Source organism: Lissotriton helveticus, chromosome 7 (assembly GCF_964261635.1).
Source record: "Lissotriton helveticus chromosome 7, aLisHel1.1, whole genome shotgun sequence".
Classification (NCBI taxonomy): domain Eukaryota; kingdom Metazoa; phylum Chordata; class Amphibia; order Caudata; family Salamandridae; genus Lissotriton; species Lissotriton helveticus.
This window is the reverse complement of record NC_136068.1, coordinates 613,032,657-613,056,271: the sequence shown is the minus strand read 5'-3', so window position 1 is coordinate 613,056,271 and position 23,615 is coordinate 613,032,657.

Sequence of the window (23,615 nt, the reverse complement as noted above, 5' to 3'; positions counted from 1 at the left end):
AAAATGACAAAAATCCAATAAGTAGGACTTGAGATATTGTTTTTTTGTAAGTTTTTAGTATAAGTAGCGCTAAGAAGCGTAACGTGCTAAAAAAGGATATCTGGTTGTGCCGGACTGGGACAAAGTAAACATTTCAGACTGACTGCGATGTGGCACGATCCGACTAAAGGGACTCAGTTAGACCTGCTGAACCAAAGTACCTTAAATCCTGGTTGTGGAGTGATGCATTGGTTCTGAGATGCGGCGGGGTTATGGTGCAAGTTCCTGCTGTGTCCATGTCGAGGATCAAGGCGCCAGGGCTTGCGATGCAAAGACCGGAGTCCAGGATGTGTGGTGCAGTCGAGGTGATCCATGAGTTCCGATGAGCACAGAGGTTGTTATGCAGAGTTGTGGTGTCATTTTGAGGCTGCTGTCAACAGGGATGCGAGGACCTTGTGCCAGGAAAAGTGCTTCAGGGGTGGTTCTGAAGGCAATGCACCAGTTCTGTTCCTCGCAATAACGTTGATGCATTGATTCTGCTCCCGCAGCAGAGGATTCATCGGTTCTGCTGGAGCAAACACCTTTGGCCCACTTCCAAGGGTCTAAGACTGGGGTGGCACCAATTGGCAGGGCAGACTCATAAATGGCAGAGACCAGGTGCAAGAGCAGGGTGGTTGGAAATCTCATATGTCCTTGAGACTTCAGATTAGGAGGTCAGTCAGCTAGCCCTTGCAGTCAGTCTGGGTTCAAATGGTTTGGTTCAGAACTTTTCACACAGGCAAGAGAGAGCAGTAGGCAGTAGGGCAAAACTGCAAGGCAGAAGCCCAGTAAGCAGCAGTCCAGCAGAGTGGTAGTCCTTCAGCAGCACAACAGTTCTTCCTGGCAGAGTAGTCACAGGTCCAGAAGTGTACTGATGTTGTGGTGTCAGAGGTCCAATATTTATACGCAGTTTAGCCTATGAAGTGGAGGAGACTTCAAAGACAGACCTTTGAAGTGCACAGAGATCCTGTGCTTCCTGTCCTGGCTCCAGACTCACTACAAGGGAGTATGCAGCCCTTTGTGTGGGGACAGAACACAGCCTATTCCGGTGTAAGTGAGGCTGAGTCCGGCTCTTCCCTCCCAGAATGGCCTATCAAGTCACACCTAAGCTCCCATTTTGTGTGGCTGTCTAGGGGGGGATACACAGAGCCCAGCTGTCACGCCTCCAGACAGGAAACATCCTTTTGTACGCGGTCATTACACCGCGTACCATTACTACGAATGCGTTACAACACATGCGCTGTAATAACGCATAGCCTTTAGTATGCATGTTATTACTTTGCATGCGCTGTTACAACGCATGCGTAGTAATAAGGGAGTCGAGGAGGCAGCGATGACGGCTCCGAGGAGGCAGCAATGAGGGCCCTGGGCACCCACTGAGGAGATACAGGTAAGAGGGACTGTTTAACTTGGTAGGGTTTGTGTTTGAGGAGTAGTGTTTTTAGTTTAAGGGAGGTGTTGTGGGTCGTGTAGGGTACTGTTTGTGTGTAGGTACAGGAGTGGGGGATTGGGTAGGGCCCTGCAGGGGTTCGTGCTTTAGTGGTGTTTGTGTAGTGTAGGCTAGTGTCAGGGGGGTCATGCAGGGTAGTGTTTAAGTGTAGGGAGCGGATTGGGGGTAGGGGCAGGGTCATGCTCAGGATTCTGTTTTAGGGTTTAGGGTACTGTAGTAGTGTTTGTGTAGTTATGGTAGTGTTCTAGGGTTTAGGGTAGTGTCAAGGGGTTGTGTAGGGAAGAGTTTGCGTGCAGGGGCAGGACTGGGAGTAGGGGCAGGTTCATTCTTAGGGTAGTATTTTAGGGTTTAGAGTAGTGTTGTGGTGTTTGTGTAGTGTAGGGTAGTGTTTTAGGGTTTAGGGTAGTGTCAGGGGGGTTGGGCAGGGTAGTGTTTAAGTGAAGGGGACAGACTGGGAGTATGGGTAGGGTCGTGCTGGGGGTAGTGTTTTAGGGTTTAGGGTAGTGTAGTAGTGTTTGTGTAGTGTAGGGTAGTGTTTTAGGGTTTTGGGTAGTGTTGGGGGGTAGTGCAGGGTAGTGTTTCAGTGTAGGGGATGGACTGGGGGTAGGGGCATGGTCGTGCTGGGGTAGTGTTTTAGTAATAAGGGTAATGTAGGGTAGTGTTTTAAGGTTTAGGGTAATGTTAGGGGGTCATGCAGGGTAGTATTTAAGTGAAGGGGACGGACTGGGAGTAGGGGTAGGGTCGTGCTGGGGGTAGTGTTTTAGGGTTTAGGGTTGTGTAGTAGTGTTTGTGTAGTGTATGGTAGTGTTTTAGGGTTTAGGGTGGTGTCAGGGTCGTGCAGGGTAGTGTTTAAGTGAAGGGGACGGACTGGGAGTAGGGGTAGGGTCGTGCTGGGGCTAGTGTTTTAGGGTTTAGGGTAATGGTGTAGTCTTTGTGTAGTGTAGGGTACTGTTGTAGGGTTTAGGGTAGTGTCGGGTCAAAGGATCAAAGGATCAAAGGATCAAAATAAGCTTTATTCGGCTTTTTAGTTTAAAAACCATAAAAGCAGCAAAATGAAGTGCATTTCATACAAAAATATCTCAACAATACATTTCATAGTTAAAAATATGAATTGACTTGAACCCAACTAAAATAGTTTAACAAAAACTACTATTCAAAGTAATAACCCAAGATACACAGAATCCCCCCTGTTTCACCCGATGTTATGGTGATTCGGTGCTCGGGGACCAGGATAGAAATCGTGCAGGTCCCAGATACAGATGGAACCATCTCCAAGTTTGGGTTTGGTAGATCTCAAATAGGGGGCAATGTTCCTATATTTAAATTTAATTAAGATCAGGTCCCCCGAAACATTTTTGGGTAGATGACCAAGCCACCCCACTCTTCTGACGCTCATTATCCCACCGTCTAGTGTAGGTGGTAATGATCTATTGTTTTTAAGCCAAAAAATGGCTTTGTTCAGTAGGTCCTGGTGTAGCTCGCGTTTGCCCGGACTGAGAGGGGGGACCCCAGAGAGAACAGTGACGTATGGGGCAGCTTCGGGGGGTAGATCAATACGATGTCTTCTCTCTAGGGGGATCATATGAGCTCTATGTGGGGCATGTTCAGAATTACAAGTCGCTTTTTTTCCAGTATGAGTGGGTGGTATCAAAGGGGAGTTGCAAGTTTCAATTATCCTGGGAGCATTGTTAGACCTTTCACGGGTGTTATGGTGGATATTTGAGGGGGTAGAACGTGTGGGTATAACAGTGTTACCAGTTGATGGGTATGACCCAATTACAGTTTTTTCGATTCTGGCCAGCCTGTCTCCCAAGTCATTTATTTTTACTACCAGTGGAGATAGAGCAATGATAAACAGTCGCTCTATTTGGGCCAGGAGGGTCACTTGAAGGGGGGATGCGGAGTCATTTGGTCGAGTCTCTGCTTTATCCAACATAAATGAGGCTGGGTTGGGAGCAAGTAGAGAGGAGCAGCATTTATTGGATGGAGAGAGGGTTATAACGGGAGATGCCTGGGGAGAGAAATATACTAAATCAGTGTCTCTGGCCGCTATGGGGGGGGTTATAGCATCTGGGATATAGTTTGTGCCACAGAGGTCGTTCAGCTCTTCCCAGATGGACATTATAGTTTGTAGTCTGGATCCGGACGACAACCGTAATTAGTAATTAGTTCAGAGCGCTAGAGGTTAAATGGATAGAACCTGACTGTACCTTATACTATGATGGAACCAAGAGTGGTGGCCCGTCCCGTCCTCTTTGTGCCTCTGAGGGCCACAGAGGGCCCGCCCTTTGCCCGGGCTTAGCCCGGCGCCGACCCGCGCGCGGTCCCGCGACGCGGATGCTGGAGCCCTTTTGAAGCGCCTCCTGGCGCAGGAAATCCGTGTGGCGGCGTGTCCCGCCGCTAGGGCTGCTGGTGAGTGTAGTTCTGGGCCGGGCACGCCCCCCTCGCACTGCGGCCGCTGGTCAGGGATAGCGGCGGCAGGAGGGAGCGTCGGAGCTGTGCTGCAGTGGCCCAGGGTATGTCCCCCAAACGGTTTTGGCTGTCTCCCTGCTCCACCGATGCTGGAGCCCTTTTGAAGCGCCTCCTGGCGCAGGAAATCCGTGTGGCGGCGTGTCCCGCCGCTAGGGCTGCTGGTGAGTGTAGTTCTGGGCCGGGCACGCCCCCCTCGCACTGCGGCCGCTGGTCAGGGATAGCGGCGGCAGGAGGGAGCGTCGGAGCTGTGCTGCAGTGGCCCAGGGTATGTCCCCCAAACGGTTTTGGCTGTCTCCCTGCTCCACCGATGCTGGAGCCCTTTTGAAGCGCCTCCTGGCGCAGGAAATCCGTGTGGCGGCGTGTCCCGCCGCTAGGGCTGCTGGTGAGTGTAGTTCTGGGCCGGGCACGCCCCCCTCGCACTGCGGCCGCTGGTCAGGGATAGCGGCGGCAGGAGGGAGCGTCGGAGCTGTGCTGCAGTGGCCCAGGGTATGTCCCCCAAACGGTTTTGGCTGTCGGGTCGTGCAGGGTAGTGTTAGGGAGTAGGGGCAGGACTGGGGCTAGGGGCAGTGTTGTGCAGGGGGTTGTGATTTAGTGTTTAGGGTAGTGTATGGGTGTTTTAGTAGTGTAGGGTAGTGTATTTTTTAGGGTTTTGGTAGTGTTTTTAACTTTGGGATGTGTAATGTAGTGTATTTGTATGTAGTGTTGCGTTTTATTATTACTAGGCAAGTTTTTAGATTGCATACATTAACATTTTCAATGTATTGGTATGCGAACTAAAAACTTTCGTAGTAACGGTTTTTGCTAAGAAAAAAGCGAGTAGTAATGGAATGCGAACTAATTGCATGCAAAATAACGAGTCATATTCCTCAAGACAAGTGATCAGAGACAGGCAGCAGGCGCCAAATGGCTAAAGTAAGAAAATGCCACCTTTCTAAAGGTGTGAGAAAAAACAGCTGGATATGCACTCAGTTACACAACAACTTTAATCAAGTAGTGACCTTTTTTTAAAGTGTGTCTATTTGGTATACACTTGGATAGGAGGTACAGCCCACCTCCTACTAAACAAGTGAGTAATACTCCGTCTGTGAAGACTTCGCCTCCTTGCGCACTACACTATGGCACTGAGAGAGTGCAAAATCGTATTCTAGTACTCAGTGCATGCAAATCTCGTCATAAACATTACAACACTTAGAATCCAATGAAATTAACAAATGATATATAAAAGCATATATAATAAATATTTTCCCCCAAAAATCCTCTTTCATTGACTGATGTATGTACATTCATGCATATTTCTTTTGTATTGATGAAAATGCAAAATAAAGTTGAAAAAAAAAGGTACCTACCTCAGCCAACTAGAGACCCCTAGTTCTAACAGGTAGAAATACGACTTCCAAGTATGGTGTCTCTGGAATCACAATTTAAAATCACAACTTGTTGTGATTCTATCTAGGACCCTAATTCGATATTCCCGATTTATGCCCTTATGTGGTTATAACAAATAATATCCCTATAAAGGCATAAGAATCATATCCATATTTAGTAAAAGCCCATGCAGTCCAAATATGGCAAGGCTACTCCCATACACTCCTAGAAAGTACAACACGTTCTTTAAACAAACCAAGCCTCCAGCAGCCCGGGAAATCCCCCTGCTCTTGTTTTGATTTGCACAAGAACTTCTAGAGTCCAGCAAGAACTGTTAGTTCTTAGTGACGTCTTATGTCCAACCTTATGTCAAACCCGGCACCTTCCAGGTATAAATATACCAACGTTGCCTTAAGCAAACACACAGTGGTTTGGAGCAGAGCGGCTATCTACTTACCCGAAGCCCAGCTGATGCGAGAAGCCGAAGGAAACCGCCCCTCCCTTTTGACGCACTGATAGAGACGCTGTCTTTTTCTCCAGCTGAGAAAATCCAGCTCCGGTGTTTCCAGTCACCCTTGCGGGTTGCTGGGAGATCGAGTCCTGAGAGAGAAATACAAGACCTCCTACATTCTATTACCAAGGTACAGAGCTGAATAAACCCTTAAGAGAATTCTTGATTCAGATTCTTGGCAAAACCTTAACTTAACTTAAACTGCAATTTACTTACTCCTTCCCACGTATTAGGCTTAGGCCAGGTACACCGGGGTAGGCGTATCTTAGAAGCGGGTAAAATGTACAGAGAGACCCTGTTACACCCAGGGGATTAGAGTACTAGTAAGTAGTAGGAAATGGGGAAATCCCTTGGGGACAAATACTTGCAACACACAATGGTATTTGGTTGACACCAATTCAGCCCATATATTAGAAATTGATATACACAAACCAATAAATAAATTGTATGGTTCCTCTTTATTTTTTATATTAAAAAACTTAGTTTGAATTATGCCACAAAATTAAAAACAGTACATTACAAATGCATTCAGAAACATGTACAATTACATCACATTAAAAGAATGTTTTAACTATTAAAAAGACAATCCTTTGTTAGAGGAATTTGCCAGTACATAAAAATATACGAAATACAAAATCATTAAAAAGGAAGAGTAAGGAGAGAAAACAGCAGACAATCCTATTTGTCATATGAATACATATCAGGGAACCTTAATATAAACAACTACTCCAGGACACACTCTAATTTTGGTGTCTATGGGGTAAGCTCTTTCCCTTGATTATGTGAACCGGGCGTCGAAGCGTTTCGATGGTTTAAAAACAATCGACCATCTTTTTAAAGACCAAGTAGATATGTCTCTCCTATATCAGGCACTGGATGGTTGCCAATTTCGAAGAAATCCTGTAAGTAGACATACTTCAATAAGAATTACATATATAGTTGTTCCACCCTATCTTAATGCAATTATATGTCATTATTCTTACATGGTTGTACTCTATTCTGCACTTGTATTCCACAGGCTGTCCATAATTCATTAGACATATTACCAACATCACAAACCAGCCATTTGGGCTTTTATGTGAAAATTGTCATTGTGGCCCATCAGCATAATTCATTTTAAACCTGCTTCTATATAGTGTTGCAGACATTAATTCCAATTATACCACCATGATTAAGTAAGCTCGTGTTACCGATATTTATTATATCATTGTTATCACTGAGAAATATCGCCAAACCATTGTTTTTAATTTACATATTTCTTATATATGGGCTATACGTGTCCTTTTTCTCTACCCATTTATGTTAAAGCTCCGGGGGAGTTATATCTCTCGCTCCCTCCTCCCTTCACCCCCATCCTGGGGAACCTATCTGGCAAGGGTTAGGTCTTATTCATGTTTTTACCTTATATCATATTTATTTTATGTTCCACTTCTTCTAGTTTGCATTATTGAATCTTTTGATCCTTATTCTTAATTTTCCCAGTCATTCACAGTGGGTCTGTAAGGGAACAGTTTTTTAGGTCAATATCTCCTGTTTCTTAAATTGATTTTTTAGCCTAGATCACTCTTTCTTACACTATTACCTTCTATTTAAAATTTTCCAACTTTGTCTAAATGTTACCTCTTTACTCTAAGATTCTGGTCGGCAGCGTTCAAAGGACAGTCGACTTGCTGCTTGTTTCCTGACTCTGTCTAATAAAATATATGAGCATAATCAGATAAATTAATATGATAATCTTTGTGCTATCTATATACTGAGGCGACCCCCAGTAACAATAAAATACCGTACCTCCTTTGGTTTGCAAGACTGTTCCCAAAAAAGGGGGGTTGTTCCTGCCCCACGTTGTTAAAAACCTGCTTGTATGTAGTTCTGTGGGATGTACATCTTTTTGTCCTCACTATAAGTTAACCAAGCATAATACAAATTTATTGCTTTGTAATACTTCATTTTTCTGTAACTTATTGGTGACAAAAGATTTTTTTACCACTTACAGTTAAAAAGGATGGGTGGAATCCTCACTTTCAGTTAAAATCATCAGGTAAGCTGTTCAACAAAATTATTAGTCCGTCTTGGGTTGACCTAATTTAAAGAAAACGGATATAATTTCATTATGGCCCCTACTTCACTTAAAGTCCTCCTTGTTCTTCAATGGGGGACCTAACTCTACGGGCATAGTTCTCCTTACCGGCACAAACACGAGCGCTGACTTCAAAGCTCCGACCTCCGTCACGCCACCAGTCGGGTGTCTCTGCAATCGGCTGGCTATCTTTCCTGTTAGCGAGGGAATCTTTAAATATTACCCAGGCTTCAATCTTATTGGTAGCCCTAACCTTGTATCAGGTGTTCCCAATTTTGGTTCCCGCTCTTCCCATATTGACCCGGAAGCTCTGCCCTCTTAACCCGGGGATTGGAAAGTCCTCGTTTTTCATTGGCCGAATATTCCAAGTCTCTTTTTGGAGCTGAGTTTAGGGGCGGAGTCTGCCTACACATTGATCAACTAATGCACACCCCTGATGCTTGCATGTAAATTGGCGTCACGTGGCTAAAAGCACCAGTTGAGTCCGTTAGTAAATGTTTTTATGTATGTATATATATTTTAACCATTTTAAAGTATCATATGGCTAAGAAACCATATCAATGCTTTTACAGTATTATTTCATAATACTCCTTTTACTATAAGCACTTTACTTTATGATAAGTATTGCAATTGTGGCAACTCACTTCTCTTGCATGAGAAAGAAGACTGCTCAATAAATAACACCTTTTATTGAAAACTCCCGTCTCTCTATTTCTCGGCACTCTGGTCTAAACTAAGCATGCACGATTGACTGAGTGAAATAACTGTCTATTGTTGTCACACGACTCTAGAGATACACTCTTTATTCTGAGGGAGCAAAGTTGTCATGTTTATGCGGTTGTCAGAAGCTAATCCCTTCTTGTCTAAATCAGGACGGTTAACTCTTTCCTGAACATTCGAGAAAGTTTCTAGTGACCTCTGAGCTAGCTGACAAAACTAATTAAGTCTAACATAGTCAGTGGAGACCTAGATGACCTCAGTCCTACGTCTAAACTGCTGTTTATGTTATTCCAATGAGCAGAGCATATTGGGAATATAGGAACTACACTACAAACTCATGGTGAAGTCAGATTTGGAATTCTGAAAATGCCACCTTTAGAAAGGTGAGACAATGCTCCGTCTGTGAAGACTTCGCCTCCAGTCAATAGTGATAGGCTGTCTCATCCTTCCAAATTATCGTCTTAAGCATTATAATATTATATTCGGATAGACACCAGGCAGAGAAGACCAAAGGCATTAATATTCGCTTGACACATTAGGGTCTTTAAACCGACCTAACTAAAAGTTGAAGAAATTTTTTCCAACAATTACGTTCCCTCTTCCCACAAAACCGACATGCGTCTCAATGCAGCGTATTTACAATTTTCCTACATAAAAAATAAAATCAATCCAAATGGAGGGACTAAATCACCCCACTCGCTGAGGTAGGTACCTTAGTCCAAATAGGGAGCTTTGCTTCTAAGTCAGGAAAAGGGAGGACACCTTCTCAGATATCCCCTGCTCACCCCCTCGGTAGCTTGGAACGAGCAGCCAGGCTTATCTCCAAGGCAAATGTGTAAAGTATTTGCAACCACGCTCTCAGTAAGCTAGTGATAACTCCACAAATGGACTCCACATGAGTTTCATGAGAAACAATTATATGTTTGTAAAAACAAGTTATACGATGAGACCACACGATAAAATCCAACATAAGGGTATTTGTAATATTTCACCTTGCCGGTTATTAGGCCAGCAAGCCCTTGTAGGTTCTTGCAGTATTAATGAGCAATTCTCAATGATCCAATGCAGTCCTAAAGCAATGCTATGCAGTTCGTCATGCAAGAATCAGGCACTTCGTAATGCAAAAATGATGCAATTCGTAATGCAACAATCAGGCAGTTCGTAATGCAAAAATAATGCAATTCGTAATGCAACAATCAGGCAGTTCATAATGCAAAAAATAATGCAATTCGTAATGCAACAATCAGGCAGTTCGTAGTGCAAAAAGAATGTACTCCAGCACCAATCGCGGTGCTCTGGACGGTCTCTATGCCACTCTTACTGACTTGCGGTCAGCTACTGCCAAAATATGCCCCCAACTATTATGGTCGAAAACTAAGTGCAGCTCCACACTCTGGCCCTGATACTGCCACTCCTCAGCAAGTACAGGCTGCGATACAGACTTGAGCTTAGGCTCGTGCTGCCAAAGAGGGGAAAGGCAGAGAGTGTTTCTCTAGTAGCCCCCCCCCCCCCCCGCCCCAGGCGGCGGCACACACACGCGCGCTCGCTGAGCGTTACCTAGGGGTTACGATCTCACTCTCCTCCAATGCCACTTCCTTGATCTTGGGCAGTGTACCTCGGACTCCCGACGGTTATGGTTCGAGGTCTCTCTTTGGCAATAGACAGGCTCGGGCCGGCGGCTGTGAATTCCCACAGCTCTTCTGGGGATGCGGGTCCGGGCCGATGGCAACGACGATCGCAGCACTTCTGGTCACGCTGTCGATCGAAGCAGAGAGCAAGACTGCTCCGGGACACACAGTCAAGGGGCAATTTCTCACGAAGATCTCAGGACGCAACAGGGCACAAGCACACAGCGTTGCTGAGACTCACTTGAGCTCTGGATGTCCACGATCACAGGGCAATCCTCACGAAGGTATCAGGCTGCACGAAGTACACGCACACAGCGTTGCTGAGACTCACTTAGGACTCCGGGTGCACACGATCACAGGACAATCCTCAAGAAGGTCTCAGGCTGCACAAAGCACATGCACACAGCAATGCTGAGACTCCCATGGACTCCGGGTGCACACGATCATGGGGCAGTTCTTATGAAAGTCTCAGGCTGCAAAAAGCACACACACACAGCGTCGCTGAGACACACTTGGAAACTTTTATGTTCTTGAGGTTCCACAACAGGGAGCCAGCTCTCCTCGGTCCCTTGGGGACAAGTTACTTCACGACACCGCACACAGCAAAGTTCTTTCAAGCAGGGAAACACAGCACACAGCAAAGTCCCTTAGCCTCACATTAGGTAGATCAGCAAACTGCAGGCCAGCCCCAAAACACACAGCAAGGGCCAGTCCTTCTCTTCAGTCTCTTCAGCTATTCTTCCTTTGGCAGAGGCACCTCTTGACCACAAAGTAGTTTTCATTCCTTTTCAGTCTTGATCAGTCCAACATTCAGGGGTTTCAGCTCTTATAGTTATACCCCTAAATGTCTTCGAAGTCTTTGTGTTCAAGGGTACACTGACCCCTGTCCAAACCAGTTATGGGTGTCTCCCTGCCAGTGACACCTTCTTCCTTTGATTAGTGGGGGTCTGGATCCTCAATCACTCAGCAGGAGATTGAGCCATTATTTTATGGCAGCAGCCCAGGCCTCTTCACCTCCAGGGGCTACTCCTCCCCCCTACACTCCAGATGCAGGTCAACCTGTTGCTGTCTCACCTCCTCCCCTGGGTCAAGATATTCCCCAAATCCTATCACATTCAAAACCAGACAGTCAATCCATAACCAGGCAGAAACACACAGAAATCTTAGAGCACAAATACCTGCCACTTCTAAAAGAGTGGTTTCTAAACACACAATTCAAAAACCACTTTCACAAAAAGATGTTATTAAATTTTGAGTTCAGGCACACTAAACTTTACCTCTCCATCTTAAGCCTATGGGAAGATAGGCTGGAAACATATTACACAGCCTTCCCCTTTCTGTCCTATGGACAAGATAGCCTTGCAACAGTAAAAAACAAATTTGGAAGTTTTTCCCTGTCAGGACATGGTACACAGCTTAGTACATGTCCTACCTTTCACATACACTGCACCCTGCCCAGGGGGGTACCTTGGGCCTACCATAGGGGTGTCTGATGTGCATAAAAAGGGAAGGGTAAGTCCTGACAAGTGGGTGCACTTATCAGGAAAACAAGGCAGTTTAACAAACTGTGCGCAGGCACTGCAGTGGCAGGCCTGAGGTCTCTCTTTAGGGCTACTTTTGTGGGTGGCACAATTAGGGCTGCAGGCCCACTAATAGCATTTGCATTACCAGCCCTAGCACACATAGTGCACTTTACTAGGGACTTTACTGGTAAGGCTAACATACCAATCATGGACAACCAATTACCATTACAATTTACACAGGGAGCATTTGCACTTTAACACTGATCAGCAGTGGCAAAGTGCCCAAAACATCTAAGCCAGTCAAACGCAATCCACCACAGCATCAAAAATAGAGGAGATAGTGGCAAAAAGTCGGGGGTAATCACGCCAAGAAATGCCAGGTCTAAGACTTCCTAATTGGAAATCACACTTATAAAATGTAATACGGTAATCCAAATGTTATCCGAAGGGATAGATAGGCCTTGCAGTAGTGAAAAACGACTTTGGAGGGGGGCGGAGCTTGCTTGGCTAGAAAATCCCTGTTAAAAGCCACTGATCTGCTGCTTCGTGGGCACGGTGCGGTGCCGCCTACTGCCCGCGCACTCATGTGAGCAATCCAAAGGGGTTTCCTGCTTCCCGGGATGCGTCCGTGGCGTCGGAGCTGACGGCTGATTTGGCCTGGCCCGTGACCGCTGGTGATTTCCTATGACCCGCTGCCGGCCCGGCCTGGGCCCCCCTGGAGGTGTAAGGACAGCGGCGCCGCATCGGAGCCTACAGAGCAGCGCGGCCACTGCTGGTCTGTCAAGACTTGTGGAGTGACAGGTCTTGGCCGTGCTCCCCTGCGGCTGCGGCACTTGTGATCACTGCTGGCGGAGGCTCCTGGGAACGTGAGGCATCCTTGCACTGGGCTGCAGGGGAGCGACTCGGTGCCTGCTCCCCTGGGCGTCGCATGTACCCTAAAGCAGCCTTTCTTCTATCCTGCTCCTTGTTCTGGGCCTGGCGTGGAGGGCTGCCTGTGGAGAAGACTATTTTGGCTGCATTTTCAGACCTGCCCAGCGCCTGAAACCCCCTCGTACCTGTGGCATACTCCATTCTGCTCCATTAGCGTTTTCATGCTTGGCGCTGGGACTGGTGGTGAGCGCTGCATCTTGTGGTTGAGATTTTTCTGCTCTGAGGTGCTGCCGCCCGTATAACAATACCTACCTCTACCCTGGCTCGGACACATGCTCTGCACTGCCATCTCATCCTGTCTGCATTCTTGGTTGGTTTCTTGCTGGCTATCTTCTCCTAACTGCGGTGCCCGCGTCACCCCTACTGGCCTGATTCAGCAGAGTCGGTCTTCATCCGCTCCTGGTCTCCACCTCGCAGCTGCATTCAGGGTGAGTCCTCCTGGGTTGCCCATTGTGCGCAGATCTGGCGATGGGGAAGCCTGACAAGTCCCAGCCCAAGCTCAATTTTGAGCAACGCAAGTCCCAGCGCTACGAGGAGGCGGCAGACAGTGCGCTTTCCGAGACGGAGGCCCCTGCGGACAACCCGGTTGGTGACAGCAAGCAGATTATTGCGTCTATGCAGAAGGAGCTCACTGCCATTGACTCCAACATAGATATGCTGGCCTACAGGATGAACAGGAAGTCCGAGAGGGTCGATAAACATTCAGAGCGCATAGACATGGCAGAGCGACAAATAACTGAAATTGAAGAAGCCCAAACCAACGTTGGTGGCACACAGAAACGGGTCGAGCGTACATTGTCTGCATTACAGGATCGGGCTGATGACCTGGTGGCCCGGTCGCGTCGCAGCAACCTCCGCATTACGAGCCTGGCAGAATCTACAGCGACCGGAAATATGGAGACATTCCTGGCAAAGCTTTCGACCTCCCTGCTAGGTGCGGAGATTTTTTCCCATTTATTTGTTGTTGAAAGAGCACATCGTTCGCTTGGCCCTCACCCCCAGCCTGGTGTCCTGCCTTGGTCTATAACAGCGAAACTCTTAAACTACTGGGACAGAGATGCTGTATTGTGCAAGGCACGAGAACTGGGAACTTTGCAATATGAAGGCTCTTCCATCTCTCTGTTCCCGGATTTCACTCTCAAGGTACAGGAGGCTAGGCGATTATTAATTCCCTTGAAACGGAACCTGTGTGACCAACATTTCGAGTACGCTATGTTATACCCAGCGCGCCTCAAAGTTCTATTTGATGGTAATCCCAGGATATATTCAGACACACAGTCCCTGCAGGAAGCATTTTGTGAATGGGAGAAAGCTGACAAGCGTGCAAAGGATCAGAATGTCGCTCCTGTACCGTATGATGCACCCGGCAGTCTAGACGACAATGACTGAGATAATGTTGGCATTTTATACATGCAATGATGCTTTGTTTGTATTTTTGAAATAGCTCTGCATGGTCATAGCGTTATGTATGCATCACTGACCTGTTTTGCGGGTTGACAAATATGTTTCGTTAGATTCGAAGTTGGGAGCTTGCTCCAGGTCGGTTTCTCTCTAACAATATTAACTTCTGCCTCTGGTGCGGTTACCTAGATGGGAGGGTCAGGGCTTTATATTACTTCTCAAAGAGGTGCTTTTTTTTAGTACTCTAATGGTAATAACTTGGCACATCTTCATTTGCTATTTGTTATTGGTCCATTGCTTTGTGTCATGCAATCATTGAGGTTTTTTTTGGTATTTTGCATCTGGTGCTGTGACGGTGGGTTGGTTCAGTTTGTGTTGCTGGGTAACATCTGCCCTGCGGCGTTAACCACTGCATCACGTCTTGTTTTTGGTTATTTTTATGTTATTTTAGGTGTGACTGCATCATGGGCGCTGTTTTTGGGGGTATATGGAAGGGTGTATGCTCGCCTTTGCAAAGTTGGGGAGTGCAAGGCATTGTTGGGGGAGGTATGTTTAGTCGGATTGTCCTTTTCTTTTTTTTTCCTTTATGGATCACATGCTCAATTTCTGTTTACATGGTGGGAGGGGTGGGAGGTGGGGCTGTGGGTGGAGATCACACTTTGCGCAATTGTTGTTGCCAAGACAGAACATGAGGCTAGGGCCAACTTGCCCAAACAAATGACCTTTATGATATGGAACGTCTGCGGTTTAAATGACCATCGCAAGGTGTGGAAAGTTATTGCATATCTGAAACGTAAAGAGATTGACATTGCATTGCTTCAGGAAAAGCATCTGCCTCCGGGCTCTACGCTTCTTACTGGAAGCAGATTGGCGGAGATTTCACATGCGGCTTGTTTCACCTCCCATTCTAGGAGTGTATTGACATGGCTTAACCCTAAGGCAAGTTTCAAATTAGAACCAGTAATGACAGACTCGGCGGGCAGATATGTAATGTCTCGATGCTATAGCCCAGAGTGGGAATTCCTGGTTATCAACTCATATGGTCCGAACTATGACGATCCGGGGTTTTATCGCTCCTTGCTTGGCCTACTCAAAGATCGCTGTTCCCTTCCGATATTCTGGGAGGAAGGTTTTAATTGTATAACGGACACGACTCTTGACTGCTCTAAGGGCTCTATTCGACCTCTTTCTGCCTCGGCGAAGGCAGTGGAGGACATTGCTTTACAACTTCAGCTGGCGGATGTCTGGCGGTCTCATTCGGGAGACCGTTGGGGTACACACATTATTCTGTGCAAGATGACACTCATACGCGCATTGACTGCTGGTTTATTTCACAATCACTGTTGCCCAAGGTGTTGGATTGCTCTGTCCTGGCCCGTTCTTTTTTGGACCACTCCCCGATCAGGCGTGCGGTGCCCCCTCATTCCCCTCCTACATTTTTGTGGCGCTTTCCACCCTATTCGCTGCTAGATTCCATTTTCCACTCAGAGCTGAGTGGTGTGATCTTGGAATACTTCGAGATCAAAGTGGAATCGGTTGACTCCTTTACCACAGTGTGGGAGGTGTTTAAGGTCTTCATCAGAGGTGTAGCGGGTGTTCTTTGTGCTATTCGTGGTCGCCTTGCTTTGCTGGAGACCCGTCCATTAGATCTAGAAGCACGCCTATTAATCTCTAACGACCCTGAGTTGCTTGAGCAAGTTAGACCACGCTGGCTGAATTCCATGAGGAGACTGACAGTGAGGTCAAGCATATGGGCAAGTATGCTTCCGCTAGAGCTTACGGAGAGTCTGATTGGCCTGGCTCAGTGCTGGCGGCAATGGCCTGCCGCCGACTTGATGCTGGAAGTATCGTCAAATTAGAGGGGGATGATGGTTCGCTCCTGACGCAACGCACTGACATTAATGGTCAGTTTCTCTCTTACTATCAGGAGCTGTGTAGCTCTAAACTTGCCCCCAGTGATGATGATATCTCTAACTATGTACAGCTTCCCTGGTTACAGAATTGGCATCAGGAGTTTTTGATGCACCCTGTTGAGGCTGCGGAGGATCGCCTCGCTCTGGGTTCGATGCATGAGGATAGTGCCCCAGTGCTTGATGGCCTTGCGGTCGCATTCTATAAGGGCTTTAGTGATCTTCTAATTCCACATCTAATATCTCTATTTCATGAGATGGCTGCAGATGGTAATATGCCCTCGTCCATGCGAGAGGCGTTGATCATTACCGTGTTAAAGCCCAATAAAGACCCCCGTAAATGCCCCTCATATCGTCCGCTCTCATTAATCAATGTGGACACTAAGCTGTTCTCGAAAGTCTTGGCCAATCATTTATCACTGCTTCTCCCTTAGTTTATTGGTCCTGAACAAGCTGGGCTCATCCCGGGTTGCACTCTCTCGCACAACCGTACGCGAATGATACACTTTTATATATTAGAGATCCCGAGATCCAGCTATCACCAGTGATACGAGAGGTGCTGCGCTTTGGTAGTCTTTCAGGCCTAAACACCCTCTACAGAACAGTTTCCACTTGATTTCCCACTACAATGGACCACTGAACGGGTGCGTTATCTGGGTATTCAGGTTCACTCCGACGTTGATGAGGCAATTAAAGTTAATTATGGTAAAGTGATCGATAAGCTTTGGGATGATATAGATAGATGGATACGATTCCCATTGTCCTTGGCTGGTAGAGTCTCTTTGATGAAAATGGTTGTACTCCCTCGCCTGCTCTTTCTCTTCAGTAATATACCCATGGTGGTACCTCAACATTTGTTTCGTGAACTCCGATCCCTGATGATCAGATTAGCATGGGCTGGTAAGTCGCCTTGGACACCCTCTTGCTTTCGTACTCTGCTGGCGTACTGAATGCCTCGAATTTTGAACTGTATTACAGGGCTGCACAGGCCTCTCATGGATACAGCTGGGTGCACGGGCCCCATGATTTGCCTCATCTTCATATCGAGAAAATAGCTGCTGCCCCGCACTCCCTGCCTCACTTCCTCACGTAACGGAGCACTGCAGTATATTGGACTAGATCGACTCCGTCGTTCACGCGTGGGATGCGTTGCTTAGAATGTAAGATGGGGCGCAATTATACTCGCCCCGAATGCAAGTTGAATGGTGCCAATGGTTCGCCCTTAGTTCTGAGAAAGAGACCCTGGATTCCCTGAAAAAATTACGCATACAAAACATAGGTGACCTCTTCAGACATGGGTGGGTGGGTACGTGGGGGGAGGTGGTGGGTGCAGACAGTGCGCATTCAGCTCTGACTAGATTCCACTTCTTCAGAACCCGGCATGGTCTGAGGGCTATACTGGGGGAAGAATTGCAGGAGCCCTTGGTCATTCCTCCATTGACGGCTCTGTTGAGTGCTCAGCCCCCGTGTACGCCTATTTCCAAGTTATGTGCCTCAGCTCTGGACGTGAAGACTTCCTCCCTTAGCAAGGTGAGGCAAGCCTGACAATTAGATATAGGCGTTCTCATTACAGACGACATATGGTTCTACTGCTGCGAGGTTACCTGTATGATCTCTATTAATGGCCGTCATCGTCTCACCCATTTAACATTTTTAAATAGAGTTTATTATTTATTAGGCTGGCTTTTTTCATCAGGCAGGCAGTGCCCACAGATCCAACATTATTGAAGTTCAATTTTCCAGCAGCTGAATGACATACTTGGCCTATCTCTTGCTCCAGCTCCCCTATTGGCGCTCCTGGATTATACTAAACCTCATAAGAAAAATGTACATAAATATGTAGCAATCTGTCTTCTCCTCGCCAAGCGTCGGCTGGCGATGCGTTGGATGAGAGGCCCTGTACCCACGGTGGCAGAGTGGGAACACAATATGGTCTACTTCAATACCCAGTCCAATGTTTATAATGAAATGCTCCCTCCTTGTAACGTCCCGAAGAATTTCTGGGGTATGTTTGCTCAATATCGAGCCTCACAACAAGTTGCGGCAGACACTCCTGCAGATTAGTGAATGACTGTATGCATCTTTTCTTTTTTCACCTGAACAATCAATGTCCTAGAATGTTTCTGCAGATTAACTGTATTACCCTGTGATGTTCTTATGCCCATCAGCAATCTATATAACAGAATTGTCCCCGCCTCTGTATCTCACTGTTGGTTTATTATTTCTCCAATCATTATGTCTCGTGCTACTCATCTGCCCTCCCTTTAATTGTTGCCATGCTCTTTATAGACATTATTATGTTCACATTTGCTTTTGGCTTCCGTGATCCATATTGGTGTCATGTTAATTTCCTTTCTTTTTGTTTATTGTATGTATGTTTGAGTTTCATTGTATTTTCAAAAAGCAATAAAATACAATAATAATAGGAAAAAAAGACTTTGGAAGTTTTTCACCACCAGGACCTGTCAAACTTAAAAGTACATTTCCTGTGTTTTGAATACATCGCACCTTGCCCTCTTGGTAGGTCAGGGCTTACATTAGGGGTGCATTTTATGTATAAACAGGGAATGTTTAGGCTTCAAAAAAGGGCTATTATTTCAGGCCCACATGGCAGTGTAAACTGCACACACAGGCTCTGAAGTGGTAGACCTGAGACATTTTTGAAGGGCTACTTTAGTCAGTGGAACAATCAGTGCTGCGAGCCCACAAGTGTTTTCTAAAGATAGTGGTCCCCACGCCGAAAATAAGTTATAGTCAATAAATATAGACCCAATCAGTACTATTGTATAGAAATCTGTCCAGCCGGACAGATGTTTAATATGTAATCAATTCAATATGAAAGTAAACACGGAGCAGTTTAGGTGAGACACCAGCCTGCATCCCACTTTAGCAAGAAAGACGTACAAAATAAAGTAAGGGGTACAGGCAAGGGAAATTGAATGTTTTCAACACATTTCTTATAGAACAAACAGAATATAGGGGACAGCATTACACAAAAACTTAGAACATTTTCAAAAACGTATATGATGTACAAGGTGTCAACAGCATTTCAATCCCTTAATAAAATGCTGGGATCATCTTCAGGACATTATAATAAGTATGCCTGTTTACATATGACTTTATTTGCTAGAACCATGGAAAAAATTGGAAGGAAGGAAAAGGAGAAAGGAAATTGGAGTTAATTTTCAGACAAGGGGAATTCAACAAAAGTGCTCGTGAGATTGCCTTTAGTGTGGTTTCCGGTTCGATGCGTGAGGCTCCTATACATGGAAACAGGCACTTGGAATTAACTTGCAGTGAAAATTTCTAGGAAAAGGTGATGCGAAGAGATAGATAAATGGAGAAAGAGTGCCGGAAATGACAGAAATGCTGAAAGTTAAGAATGCGCTGTTATTTCATATGCGTGTCTAAGGTATTCCATGGAGGACCTGGGAGGCAAGGGGTAGATAGTGGTCATGAGGTCACTTACCCTGGGCAAATTGGCAGACTGACTTAGGAAGCAAGACAGAAGAGCACCGACGTGGGTCCTTTAGAAATGATGGTCTTAGTATTGTTGTGAGGGAGTTCGCACCTGACCTGCTGCTTGAAAATGTTCCACAAGAGGGAAATTTGGAGTATTGCAGCGAATTCTGCTGCTGTGCTGGCAAATCATTATCCTTGCCTTTTGCCCTGTTTGAGCAATGTATATTTTTTTGCAAGGGCAAAGAATTAGCATAAATTGAATTGTTGGTGTTACAATTCAAAAAGGTTTTCAATTCAATCCTAATTTTATCAAATACAAATTCTTTACCCTCAATTTTGAACTGGCAAACAATACAATCACCACATTTAGCATGCCCTGTTAGGGGCGGGAGGCCCCAAAGCTTATTGAGGGTTCCTGTGCTTTAGGTAGATGGTAGGGCTGCGCATACCATGTGATCTTGAATGTTTCTTGCTTTGCGGAATGCGAACAAGGGGCTTTCTAAAGTAATTATTCTTGCGTTCATAACCTCCCAGTGTTTGATGACGCTGTTCCTGATGGAGTGTGATACTGGTGAAAAATTGGTCACACAGACATTACGGTTTTGGGGTTGTTTTTATTTAGGTTCCAAAAGTGTATCCCTGGGACAATACCAGGCTCTTTTGAGGGATTTGCGAACTAGCCTCCTCATGAAAGTATTCTTCCTTTAGTGTGCAATTCCTCCTGATTCATAGGAACTACGAGTAAGATAGTAAATCCCTCAGGGCACGGGGATGGTGACTTTCATATCTGAGGAGGGTGTTCCTCTCTGTGGGCTTTCTAAATAAACTTGAGATTAGTATCACGTCTTTGTGCTGAATGTTCAAGTCAAGAAATGGGATGGTGGACTTATTGTATGTCAAAATAAAGTTGAGTACATCACAATTGTTATTAAGCCAATGGCGAAATTGTATCATAGTTGTGTCAGTGTCCTGCCAGATCATAAAAATGTCATCTATATACATTTTCCACATGGAGATCCCGGTGCGGAATGGGTTCATAGGTGACAGTATACGACTGGTTTACAGGTCGTCCATGTAAAGTATGGCTAGGTTTTGGGCAAAAACTGCCCCATAGACGTACCCTTGTCCTGATGATAATATTGGTCATCAAACGGTAAGAAAAAATTCCAAAAGTTGAAGTATAAAGATAGATTTTCCCTGCACGTTAATTCCACATGCCTGTTTCCACGTACAGGATCCTCACGCATCAAACCTGGAAACCACACTAAAGGCAATCTCACGAGCACTTTTTTCAAACGCTGAATTCCCCTTGTCTGAAAATTAACTTCAATCTCCTTTCTCCTTTTCCTTCCTTCGAATTTTTTCCATGGTTCTAGCAATTAATCTCATATGTAAACAGGCATGCTTATTATAATGTCCTGAAGATGATCCCAGCATTTTCTTAAGGGATCGAAACGCCGTCGACACCTTGTACACTATATGCGCTTTTGAAAATGTTCTAAATTTTGTGTAACAGTGTCCCCTGTATATTCTGTTTGTTCTGTAAGAAATTTGTTGAAAACAAACAATTTCCCTTGCCTGAATCCCTTACTTTATGTTGTTTGTCTTTCTTGCTAAAGTTGGATGCAGGCCTATGTCCCACTTAAACTGCTCCATGTTTACTTTCTGTAAATGGCGAATTGAGTTTATATTGAATATCTGTCCGGCTGGACACATTTCTATAATATAAAATTGATTGAGTCTATGTTTATAGACTATAACTTATTTTCGGTCTGGGAACCACTATCTTTAGAGAGAGTTCAATTACCCAAAGGTCCCTGACCAATTATATTTGGGTCTCCTTGTCTTTTCATAATAAGCAGGCCCACAAGAAGCATTGAATGCAGGATACCGGGGTTACCACTTTAATAGAGACTTATACGTAAAATAAATATGCCAATTGGGGATGGACCAATGTTTCCATGTTCAGGAGAGAGATCACAAGCAATTTAGCATGCATTAGCTGTGATAAAGTGCACAGAGTCCTAATACCAGCAAAAACAAGTTCAGAAAAATGGAGGGATGGGGCAAAAAGTCAGGGGAAGACCACCCTAAGGCGTTCAGGTCTAACACTGAGGGATTTACACTTTGTGTGCCATCCCCTTTCCTGGGGTTGGCTCCGACCCAGCTATTGACACAAAAGGCTGGTTTCAGGTATCTGTGAGTGTGCAGGGGAAAACCCTTTGGACCAGCCCCTCTCTAATCATGCTGTCAGAATTGGCCACCCTATCTACACCTAAGTCCCTTTGCACACTGTCTGGCTACAATACACCTTTCACACTGAAAGAGCCATCACAAGTCCAGGCTGCTTTAAACTCCCAGAAACTTTAGGCAGAAAAAAACCATGTTTCTAAAAAGGAGCCTTTCTACAGTAAGAATTTGAAATCCGACATCACCATTAAAGAGGACTTTAAACTACAATTCAAATGGGTAGAAGAATTATTTTTCTAGATGCTACCATTGAGTAAATGTCACAATGTAGCCCAATGATTCCCAATGGCAGCAGATAGCCTTGCTACCATGAAAACCAATTTAGGGGTATATTTCACTGTAAGGACGTTTAATGTTAATTTCTACATATCCTACTTTTAAATATCTGCACCCTGCCTCTATGGGCAATAAGGCCTACACATGGGTGACATATTAATATTTAAAAGGAAGATTTCGGCCTGTCAGAAGGGGTATTTTGACAGGTCAGGTGTGCAGTTTAAATCTGCCACAGGCAGGTTATCTCTGTGCAGCTACCAGGCTGAACACACCTGTAGTCTCTTACCTTCATCCAAACCCATGCGCACTCGCGTTTGCACGTGTTCACATGCATCCACCCCAGTACCCCTTTCCCAAGCTGCATTGCAGTGGCCTTATCTTAAAAGGTGGACACTGGCGTAAACATGCACAGTTCAATTTACCATGAAATGAAGGGTAGTGAGACTCAATTCATGAGATTCATTCCCAGTGAAGGTCCAAAATTCGGTTGATCAAAAGCAAAAAGTCCTGGGATACTACTGGATCACTGACACAGCATGAAAACCAAAAATATTGTGATGCAGAAATATCATTTCAAAATAATTTATCATATGTCAAATACCCAAATCGAAGAGAGTTGTCCCTTCGAGTAAGGCCACACACAGGAGAATGAATTTCGGCGCTTTAATGAAAAACAGCAACAGTTGAGATGTCGGGGCAATACATCATGTTTGTTCAGGAGCCCGACGCGTTTCGTGCTAAGACGCACTTCTTCATGGGCTTGAAATCGCTAACAGCGCGGCACTAACTCACTGTAGAAGGATGGCAAAGCACTACAAGGGCCAGTGGACCTTGCGACGGTACATGCCCACTGGGGTGGTGCCTTGAGGAATATCAGGTGATCCAGAAACTGTGCCGCGCTTGTTAGCGATTTCAAGCTGTCTGTAGGCGGTGAAACGCGTTGGTAACTAACTGCAAGAACTATGGTGCAATAAAGAATTGAAAAGTAAAGATTCCCTCGAGTGTGTGCTCATTGCCTGCAAGGGTATTTTTGGAAATATATATATATATATATATCCATCCAAAACAAGAGTTGCCCACAACAGATGAAGCCACAACACAGCGTGTTAATTCATTTAATCCAAGGAGTGCATCAGCCTGGTTGCAGCGCACAAATATTGCCAAACGCGTTTCGGGCGTCACAGCGCTCTTGATCACTTGCATAGGAGACCCCACAACTCGAGCAGGCCACCTGAGCACAATTTAATGGTCCGCCCATGTGGGCGTGTGCTGTGAAGGATTCTGGTAAATGTAGTCCGCTCTTCAATACAACCCCAGTGGGCGATGTGGCTCCCCAGAAAAATTAACAGTCTTACCCCAGTGGGTATGTGCTGCAGCAAGGCTTGACGTAACTTTCATGCTCCTCAGTACGAACACACTGTTCCATGTAGTGCCTCTTAATATCCTGCACTACGGACCTGCATGTTGCGCAGTGGGGCCTCACCGCGGCCGAGCTTGTCAAGCCCGCCCTGGTGTCAACATGCTGTTCTTCATTGCCAGGTTCCAAATTTAAGAAGTTCCCCTGGTTTCATCGTTCCTGTGGTCATAGAAATTCCCTGGTACAGAAAAGATATTGGGGACTG